Genomic DNA, 11,131 nt, shown 5'->3' on the forward strand with positions numbered 1-11,131 from the left:
AGGGGACAGGGGTTCGAGCCCTGGCCCGGGAAGATCCCACATGCCGCAGAGCCACTAAGCCCGTGAGCCAAAACTACTGAGCCCGCACGCCGCAATTACTGAAGCCCGTGCACCTAGAGCCCGTGCTCTGCAGCAGGAGAAGTCACCACAATGAGAAGCCCGTGCACCGCAGTGAAGAGTAGCCCCTGCTCGCCGCAACTGGAGAGAGCCCGCGTGCAGCAGCGGGGACCCAACGCAGCCAAAAATAAATAAATAAAGTAAAAATTCTTAAAAAAAAAAAAAAAAAAGAATACAGAGATACCTTCCACAGTGCCTTTTGAGAAAATGTTTTTTATATTAAATGACTTAAAATCCTTTTTTAAAAAAAAAAAGGAAATTTTGAAAAAACATTTAAGAATGGTACTAAATTTTTTGCTACAAAGCAAGAAAATTTCTCCAGCTTTTCCAAAGCAGACATCAGATAAAGTAAGCAATTTGCAGCAAAGTTCTAGCAGAGAAAGGGATAAAATAACATTTAAAACACAAAACATCTTCCTAAGGTTCTGTGCCCTATCCGGAAAATCAGGACAACTTTAGTTCAGGAAGAAGAACAAAGACATGTATCCAAAGGAGCTTGCAGAGGAGAGAGAACTCTTTCTCTTAAAACATGAGTAGTTCCCCCAAGTTCACATCCAAATTTCCTCGTCCATTTTCACTGCAGTCATTCTTTCACCTTTCCTCACTCTCCACTCTGATGATTCCTCACACTCCCAATGCTTTCTTCCCTATCACAATATAAATCTGCTTAAAATGCTTTATTTTGTTCAAGGTATCTTTCCTAGAAATAAGACATTCCGCCTTTTTAGTCTTCACCAAAATCTTAGGAAATCCAATTAAGAATTCTGTAGCAGGGCTTCCCTGGTGGCGCAGTGGTTGAGAATCTGCCTGCCAATGCAGGGGACACGGGTTCGAGCCCTGGTCTGGGAAGATCCCACATGCCGCGGAGCAACTGGGCCCGTGAGCCACAATTACTGAGCCTGCGCGTCTGGAGTCTGTGCTCTGCAACAAGAGAGGCCGCGATAGTGAGAGACCCGCGCACCGCGATGAAGAGTGGCCCCCACTTGCCACAACTAGAGGAAAGCCCTCGCACAGAAACGAAGACCCAACACAGCCATAAATAAACAAATAAATAAAAATTAAAAAAAAAAAAGAATTCTGTAGCAAATGAGATTTCTGGCTATTCTGACCTCCGAGAAAGCTCTACCAGTCTCATTCGCAACTTGCTCAATTTTTCTCTGCAATTTAATAATAACGCATCAATTTGTTTTCATTTAAAAGCATTTTGGGCTTCCCTGGTGGCGCAGTGGTTGAGAATCTGCCTGCCAATGCAGGGGACACGGGTTCGAGCCCTGGTCTGGGAGGATCCCACATGCCGCGGAGCAGCTGGGCCCGTGAGCCACAATTACTGAGCCTGCGCGTCTGGAGCCTGTGCTCCGCAACGGGAGAGGCCACGATAGTGAGAGGCCCGCGCACCGCGATGAAGAGTGGCCCCCGCTTGCCACAATTAGAGAAGGCCCTCGCACAGAGACGAAGACCCAACACGCCAAAAATAATAAATAAATAAATAAATAAATAAATAAATAATAAATTAGATGCTTTAAAAAAAAAAAAGAGTTAAAAGCATTTTATTCAGCTTTTTGCTAAGACAAAAAGTCACTAGTGAATGTGAAGAAAAGCCTGCTGCATTATCCTTAATTGAAGAAGAATTCCTTGTGAAACAAGAAACTAACCATGTAATAAATTAAGCCCTATTTATTTACAGGGCTGTCACTCAGTAAAATGAGGGGAAAATGCTATTTCACACTGGCTTCCAGGGAAGCTCTTGGAGGCTCAGCTTTCAACTGTCTGTACTTTAAAATAAGGAGAGACTAAGAATAGATTAAAAATGAGTTGCCTTCTCATTGATCTCTTCCTTTCTCAATCATTATCTAAAAATTTAAAGCAACATTTTAATTTTGACTTTTTCTCCCTTCCCAAGTTCACTCTGATGGAAATGCTAACGATCAGTTAAATGCTCAAGATGCAGAAAATGAGAGGAAAATAAATGACATGTATAATTCATAGCCCAGATAATCCATCCTTGGATAAATAAGCATTCGCTATATTTCTCTAATGTTCTTACTCCCTAGGAACTCAAAAGATTTTACATCATAAAAATCGCACTAATCAACTGAACATGAAAGGAGCCTGTTAATGTGTCTTTTGAGGGATTTCAGGCTTTCCATTTCCAGATCCTGGGACAAGCCCAGCGAACACAGGAGGACTCTCGCTACCACCAACAGTGAATATAAAAGCGTTCCAAACCTCTCTAGACAACATTTTAGTTATCCTAACCCAATCGACTCCTTCCAGGATCAAGAGAGCTTCGGTCCCAAACTAAGAGCACATCTTAGACCCTCAGGGTCCCAGCTTTTCTTCTGTTCCACTCTCCTCAGTATAACACATCTCCATATACCTAAGGGAAATTGTAACTATTATCTACTTTCACCTTTGCTCTTTTAGATCTAGAGCCTCCCAGAACTTTTTCTGCTTCAACTAGCATAACCCTCCCGCCACCCAGCACCAATTCTTCTCTGAGTCCTACACCAATTTCAGCCTTGCATAAGCAAAAAAGTCCAGGTGATAGTGGCCATAATTCCCCTGTGGTCCTGGTTATAACTTATACTGGCAACATGGGAGTATTTATGAGTAGCCAACTGTGTATTTACGTGCAAGAGAAATGACGAATGACAAGTAGACACCAAGACATGATGACCTTTAAAAAAGTAGCCAGGATAGCTGCAGAAACAAAACGACCATGTTACTTCAATGCCTCCTATTTTCATCCATATTTTATTTATTGATACATCTTCTGTTCATTTTCCATCTCCTTCCTGCTTCCAAAATGCTCTCCTTCAAAGGTACTCTTGCCCTCCCTCTGCCTATCCCAGAATCTTTCATTATGCCCACTCAGTAAGATATGTTTAGATACCTAGGGTAATGATAATTTCTTAAAGCCAAAATCGTTCACAATACTTGGTTATATGAACATCAGAACATAACACCATTTAATGGAAGAAAAATCTTTAAGCATGAGTCAACCAACCTGGGTCCCTGTCTCCACTCCATCTCTTAATGGTCCCATAGCCCTAGACAACTCATTCAAGCTCTGGGATCCTCAGTTTCCTCAGCTATAAAATGCGTAGAATAATATTTGTCTTACCTAACTCAAACAATCAACTGATAGAAGGATTTTTAAAGTTTTTATAAACAGATAAACATAGAGTAATAATTACCAAAAGTAGATGGTCAGCCATGAGACCTAAATGTATGAGACTCATTCAAATAAAGCAATTAAAAGGCTATATAATGGGGAAACCTAGAATGGTGCTGAAGACAAAAGCAACTCCAAACCCATATAACCACTTACTACAATTAACACATTCAGCTCAAGTAAGGATAAAGGGACACCTCAGCCTTTGGGCCCATTCCACCTTCAGATCCCAAACTATAGCTAAAAACAGCCCAGTTGCCTGCCAACTGGCGAATGCCAGAGCATTCCTATTTGGTAAATAGTCCTATTCTAGAATAGTTTGGGAATGAATGCAGAAAGAGTTACTTTGGTAACTGCATTTGCACTGTGTTGGTGGAGATCAGCAGTGCAATTATACAGTAAAACTTTTCTCCTTTTATATTAGCAATGTCCACCCAAGTCAGCACACCTGCAGATTCTATTCTCTCTGCCAGACTGAAGATAAAGCAACCGTCTGCTTTTCAGACTACTGTAATTTAATACAGTACATATATACTCTATCAAACACACATATAAATACACACTAAGCTGCTAAATCCCTAGAGGAAAAGGAACTAATATATACTGAGCTCTATGTGTCAGGAACCATAAGGAAACAGAGATTTCATTTAATCCCCACAAACACCTTGCAACGTAGGTATTATTATTCCTATTTTTATAGATGAGAACACTGAAGCTCAGATAGATTAAATAACTTACCCAAGGTGACAAAGCTAGTAAGTAGCAGAATCAAGACTTGAACTTAGTTTTGCCTACCTCCAAAGCCTATACTGCTTCTGACTTTTTCTTCTCAGCAGTGTAACTAAGGCAACTTGGGTCTTCATTTCACCTTAATTCCTGATATGTAGTTAAATGCGGGTCCTGATTTTGTATCTATAACTTCACGAAGGGACAGACAAAAATTTTCCAGAGGATTTCTTCTTTGTCTTTTCTTTACATACATTTACTTCATATTCCTGCACACATTATTCTTTTTAGGTTAAATCACTGGGTAAGATCAATAGGCTTCCAGTTAACATTTCAGCAATTAATATATGTGAAGGGTGAAAGTTCTGTTTCCTTCTTTTAACACTTTAATAGCCATAGTTTTTGAGCATGGTATAATTTTCTAAGCTGATTCTTGCCATTTAAAGAGTGTTAGTGCTTAGTGCAATGCTTCACACACAGTAGGTGCAGAGGGAGAATATTTGTAAAGTTTTCTTTATTCTTCTAGTTAACTTGCTATATTTAAATCAAAAGACTTTACAGGAGGGCTTCCCTGGTGGCGCAGTGGTTGAGAATCTGCCTGCTAATGCAGGGGACACGGGTTCGAGCCCTGGTCTGGGAAGATCCCACATGCCACGGAGCAGCTGGGCCCGTGAGCCACAATTGCTGAGCCTGCGCGTCTGGAGCCTGTGCCCCGCAACGGGAGGGGCCGCGATAGAGAAAGGCCCGCGCACCGTGATGAAGAGCGGTCCCCGCACCGCGATGAAGAGTGGCCCCCGCTTGCCGCAACTGGAGAAAGCCCTCGCACGAACCGAAGACCCAACACAGCCAAAAATAAATAAATAAAAAAAAAAAAGACTTTACAGGAGTCCAATTCTAAGAATGAATTCTTTCACATTAAAGATAATTTTGTGGAAATTTTTTTTACATGATTCAGAAAATAAAGGTAAACTGAAATATAACGATCTAGCTGTTAAGCCTCTCAATGACTAACTAGTGGACTGTGAACTTAAGAGTTTAAAAGGTTTGGTTTTAAAATACTTATTTTTTGCTCTTCTGAATAACTTCTGCAAGTGCTTCTTGCCCTCTCTACAGAAAAAAAAAAAGACTGAAATAACCATAAACACAGACAACTGTTTTGCTAAGGATGACTTTTTTCCTGTCTTTTATATATTAAAATATTTCTGCAATAAGTATACATTATTTTTATAATTATGGAAACTGATCTGACTCTGGATAAACTATTTTTTAACACTTTCTATACAGTGTGGGGGTTTTTTTTGTTTTTTGTTTTGTTTTTTGTTTTTAACATCTTTATTGGAGCATAATTGCTCTACAATGGTGTGTTAGTTTCTGCTTTATAACAAAGTGAATCAGCTATACATATACATATATCCCCATATCTCCTCCCTCTTGCGTCTCCCTCCCACCCTCCCTATCCCACCCCTCTAGGTGGTCACAAAGCACTGAGCTGATCTCCCTGTGCTATGCGGCTGCTTCCCACTAGCTATCTGTTTTACATTTGGTAGTGTATACATGTCCATGCCACTCTCTCACTTCGTCCCAGCTTACCCCTCCCCCTCCCCGTGTCCTCAAGTCCATTCTCTACGTCTGCATTACAGCGTGGTTTTATTTTCCTTCTCAGATATAATCTATAGGAATTAAGTATTCATTAATTCATGCATGTGCCTCCAGAACAACTTGTTACATAATATCAGCACATTAAAGATAATTACTTTTCTTTCCATTCAAGAATGCTTTTCTTGCTTTAGGTGGATATGTCTCTATCTTTGTATTCTTTTCAAGCAGGTGCAGGTTTCTTGTGTAATCTCTATAGAACACTGAATGTCAATCTTTTCTGGGTAAGAAGCACAAGAATGACATTTGCCCCTGACATAGCCCCAATTTATATGTCTTTTAACTTTATGTATGTTACCTTTTCAAAGACATAAAAGTACTTCAATCACAGTGGAACCCAAAAGGAACGAGCTGCTTTATGTGAGATCTCCCATAAGGGGATCCCTGTGCTAGGTGGGAGATTCACACAAGCTGAATTTTATGGCTCCGTTCACTATTTTAGGATTTTAAAATACTTTTTTGACAAATTACTTTAGTGAAACAATGAATCGCATACTGGCCTCTGCTGTGTTGAGTCCTTTTCCCAGCTCACTGTTCAAATCAACCCAAAGAAGATGCCCTTCTGATCCAGCTTAATTTAGCAAGTTATCTGACTACTTCTTGAGGAGACCAAATTCCCATAACATTAATAGTTTCTTGCTACTTGAAATTATCAAAATGTGCTGAAATAATGCAGTCAGCAAAATGTCACTGTATGACTTACATATGGATCTGCTGCAGCCTGTAAAAACACTGTCTCCATGAGGGACAGCCAAAATGAAGAGTTATGTGGGAGTAATAAAATATGGTAACTAGGCCTGCAACTTCAAGTATAAACCCAGCTGCGCATGCACATGCGCGCACACACACGCACATCTACAGGAAAGCCTGCTGATAATAAAAGCAAGAAAAACCCAAATCATGTCCAGCATGAGTGCACTCTACGGCGGGACTGTCAGGGAACTGTCCTTTCAGCACCACAGCAGGAAACCCTGGCGCAAACCTCAACACCGGCAACCAAAGCTGGGCAAGTTGGGCCCTGCGAAAAATTTGTTAAAGCCCCTACAAAGAAAGCAACATCAACTGTATGATTGTTTGTTTTTAAGTAAGCTATATTCCATTTCATAATCCTTTATTAATTTAAAATAAAATCCTTCAAATATTTTGATAAAAGTTGACAAAACCCCAAATGAAAACTGAAGCGTCTCCAACTGAACCCAAGAAACCAGTAACTGACCAGCACTGTCAAGAACTGTGTTGTAGTACCCACCACCAGCCCTACTAAGAAACACAACATATTTACACATACCCTGAATCAGAAGTCCATAGAACACAGAACATGCTTGGAGCCCTCTCCAGGGAGAGCCTCAATTTCTAGGACAGACAACGTTTGCTAAGTACCAAGCCATCACTACTACCCGCTTGCAAGCAATCAAATTCTCTTTCAGGGAGAAATGAAGCCTTGTGGATCATGAGCTCCAAAGAAAAAATGCTGCAGCATTTCAAGAACCAGGTTACAGTCAACGTGTTACAAAGCTTTCAGCATTTTAAGTCTGATTCCCCTGAGATTTCTACCGGGATGGTGGTACCAGGTGGTAATGTTATCCAGCCATTTGCATTACACATCAAAAAAAACCAATTTTTTTTTTTGAGGAAAGAAAAAGAAGTCCCCTAACCACCATTATCTTCTAATACACGTGGAAAACAGAGAAGTACAGAAAGGTTGTGAAACAGTGAAAACCTACCTACCACACCCGAAATCTCCCTTGGAAAGCTAAAACATCCCACAGCCCTAGCACACCACTACCTTTCTAAAGGCTCTCCAGGTTCAAACTTGAGAAAACGGTTATAAAAAGCACTCTCCCCCTTTGCCCCCAGAGCCCTCACCCACACTTCCTGCTTCCATCCCGGCTTCTCTGGTGCCCATTGTGCGTGCATCAAAAGCAATTTTCCCTGTTTGGTAGAGCTTGCTCCGTGCTCATTATTTCTCCCTCTCCCTGAATTAGCCAGATGCAATGCAAAGTTTCTTCTACCCCTTCCCCTCCCCCAAAACAGATGACATCCTTTTATTATGAATACCGACGCTGAACCTTGGCGTCTTGGAATCTCCGGACATAAAATGTATTCCCCCATGTTTCAAAAACTGCAGTGTAAGTGAGGAAGAGGGCACAGGGTGGGGTAGTTGGAAGGAAGGCATGGATTGTAGAATCATATTTATCAGGCTGTAAAATTATTCCCACTTCATCCCACCTCGAAACTGGGGCCCTTGAAGGGGTCTGAAAGCCGTGGCTAAGCCCCCCCCGAAAGTTAGCTGACAAGTCTCCACCGGTGGTTGCTGCTGGCAAGGAGGCGATGGAGCTGAGCTCTCAGGAAAAATGCAGAGGCTTTGCGGTCCCCCAAGTACCAAGTGAGAACTAGAGAGGAGGGGTCCAAGCCTGTGGAGCTGGGCAGTCCTGTAAGCCCAAAGCTAGCAGAAGCCCAGGGTGCTGCTGCCGGTGGGAAGGTGGGGGAGGGAAGCAAAGAGGAGGAGAGGAGCAAGCTCTGCATCGGGTGGCGTAGGGGTGGGGGCGGGGGAAGGGGATGTTCTGAAAGTGATGTACTCCCTAATGCAGGAATCCTAGCTTGCCGAGGAAGGTCCCGGGGGGCCCCCAACAACCCCAGAGTACCCTGTCGGGAGGGGGACGGATGCATCCGAGTAAAGGACAGGGGAGTCCTGTCTGCCCTAAGAACCCACGAGCCCCAGGCTTCTGCAGTTGGTAACAATCTGGAGCCGGATGGGGGAGAAGGATGCAGTAAGACATGGGGGAGGGGGTAGAGCTAAGGAGCTGCCTAGAAGATCCGGACGGCGCTGCCCTTCCAGTGTAACCGGGCGAGGGGCCCCGACTCCGCCCCGGCTCTGAGAGATGGGGAGGAGACGGTGCTGCCCTACGGAAGGGGCGCCGAGGGCACGCCAGTGTCCCCCAGTGCAGCCAAGAGCGGAGGAGAGAGAGGGTGCATGGGGGTGGGGGCCGGTGGTCCTCAGTTCTCCGCAGGGATCCCCAGTAAACACGGCAGAAGGAAGCAAGACTTCCAAACACCTGTCCAAAACAGGGAGGGCAGAAACCCCGCTACACTGCCCCTGGAGCCCCGCCGCGCACTCTGCGGCAAAGCCCCTGACTGGAGGTGGGCGAGCCCCGCTCCAGGGTCCCGAGGCGAGAAGGGGAAGCCGGCGGGCGAGGAGCGGCGCTGGGACGGGGGCTATGGGGCTACTTACGGCAGCGGTGGCAAGGGAGGCAGCGGCGGCCCTAACGCGGGGCCCGGGAGGCGCGGCCGGACTGCGGAGGTGCGGAGGATGCTGCGGGCGGGACTGCGGTCGGCGCCATCTTGGAGCGCTCCCCGCGCCCGCCCCCCGCGCCGCCGAAGTCCTTGCATAATTGATGACTCGCGCCCGCCGCGCGCCGCCGCGCGCGCCCCCGCCGCCGGGCCCCCCGCCCGCCCTGCCCCCGCGCCGACCCCCGGAGCGCACCCCCTGCCCGCCCCCTGCCCCCGCCCGCGCACGCCGCCCCCGCCCTCCCTCCCGCCTGCCTGCCTGCCTGCGCCCAGCAGCCGACCTACCTCTGCAGGGCGCGCCCGCCCGCCCGCTCGCTGGCTGTCAGGCCGGCGTCCCCGCGCCGCCCGGACCGGATCCGGGGCGAGGGAGCAGGGCGCCGGCAGGGGGCGCCGCGCCGGAGCGCCTCGCGAGCGTCCCCGGGCCCGCCTCCCCGACGCCCCCGCCGAGCCGCGCGGGAGGGGCACCCGGGCCGAGTGCCGGGACGCGGCCGCGGAACGCTGGCGGGCTGTCTGCCAGCACGCGGGCGTTGAAACCCGAAAGGTGCTATGTGGACTCGAGGGCCCCGTGACCCTTGGAAATGCCAAGTCTTACCTTTCTCCTGAACGACAGTCGCAGAAGGAAATGCCCAGTAACAGTGCAGTGCTCAGTTGTTAGAGTTTCTGACATCTATAAACACCAGGAACTCAATTTACCCGATCTTTGGCTGCCTGAGAAAAAAACGCGGAAGTCTATGAACAGCAGCTGGAGCCTTGTGATTCAGTGGACGCGGCTCTGGTGTGAGGAGGAGGGAGACATCCCTTCCCCCAGGCCTGAAACTGTAATGGTCACCTTAATCTTTTTGAATCTCAGTTTGTCCATCTGTAAAGTAGGCACGATCATTTGAACTGCTTACTCTACACTCTCTTACGAGGATCTAGACAATGAATGTGAGAACGCTTAGCACCTTATTGTGCTTCTCACACATATTTCTACCGCAAGTTCACTGTTAAGAGCGAAAGAGTATGGGCAGGCTGCCACCGCTTACTGAGTACCCTTGGACGCGAACGGCTCTGGGCTTCATTGTTCTCACCTGTAAAAGGGAACAATCATAGGACTGACCTGACAGGTTTGCTGTGAGAATTAAAGAGGAGAATGCATTTCACACGCTGAGAACAAGATCTGGCACACATAGTGTGCCCACTACATATATTTTTAAATAGCTTTATTGAGGTATATTTGACATAGGATAAACTATGCATGTTTAGAGTGAACAGTTTTGACATATGTATGCATGCATGAAACTATCACAACCATCAAGGTAATGAACATACCCGTCACCTCCAAAAGTTTTCCCAGGCCCCTGTGTAATTCCTCTGTGCATCACTCTCCCACACTCACTCCCTCTCCAAGCAACCACAATCTTCTTGCTATTACTGTACAATAGTTTGCATTTTCCAGAATTTTAAACAAATGGGATCATACAGTATGTACTTTCTTTGTAGGGCTTCTTCTACTCTGTTTAATTATTTTGAAATTATTCAGTTGTCTATCAATAGTTCTTTCCCTTTTATTGCTGAGTACTATTCATTACAGAGATATACCACAACTTGTTTATCTAGTCACCTGGTGATGACATTTAGGTTATATCCAGTTTTTGCCCATTATAAATAAAGCTGTTATGAGTATTTGTGTGCAAGTCCTTGTATGGACATATGCTTTTATTTCTCTTGGGTATAAATATCTAAGAATGGAATGACTGAGTCCTACTGTAGATGTATAAATAACATATTAAGAAAGGGCCAAACTGCTTTTCAAAGTGGTTGTGTCATTGTACATTCTTACTAGCAGTATATGAGAGTTTCAGTTGCTCCACATCCTTGACAACACTAGGTATGGTCAGTCTTCTTCATTTTAGCCATTCCAACAGGTAAGAAGTGTTATCACGGTTTTGACTGGCATTTCCCTAATGACTAAAGATACTGAGCATCTTTTCGTGGGCTTATTTGTCATCAGTAAATGCTCTTGGGTGACGTGTCTGTTCAAGTCTTTTGCCTATTTTTTTAAGTTGGGTTGTTTGTTTCTTATTAATGAGTTTTGAGAGGTGTTTATATATTCCGGATGCAAGTCTTTTATGAGATACGTGATTTGTACATATCGTCTCCCAGTGTGGGTGTACCTTTTTATTCTCT

General features: G+C 45.1%; 1 protein-coding gene across 1 annotated transcript in view; it reads right to left on the minus strand.

Moving 5' to 3' along the window:
• SCN8A (sodium voltage-gated channel alpha subunit 8) overlaps positions 1-8,991 on the minus strand; it is a 188,350-nt gene extending 179,359 nt beyond the window's left edge. Inside the window, exon 1 of the mRNA XM_057557190.1 lies at positions 8,907-8,991. The gene's annotated coding sequence lies outside the window, so the exon portion shown is untranslated. The remainder of the gene's footprint in view (positions 1-8,906) is intronic.
• Between the last annotated feature and the right edge of the window lie 2,140 nt (positions 8,992-11,131).

The sequence above is a fragment of the Balaenoptera acutorostrata genome, chromosome 11, assembly GCF_949987535.1.
Source record: "Balaenoptera acutorostrata chromosome 11, mBalAcu1.1, whole genome shotgun sequence".
NCBI classification, from domain to species: Eukaryota; Metazoa; Chordata; class Mammalia; order Artiodactyla; family Balaenopteridae; genus Balaenoptera; species Balaenoptera acutorostrata.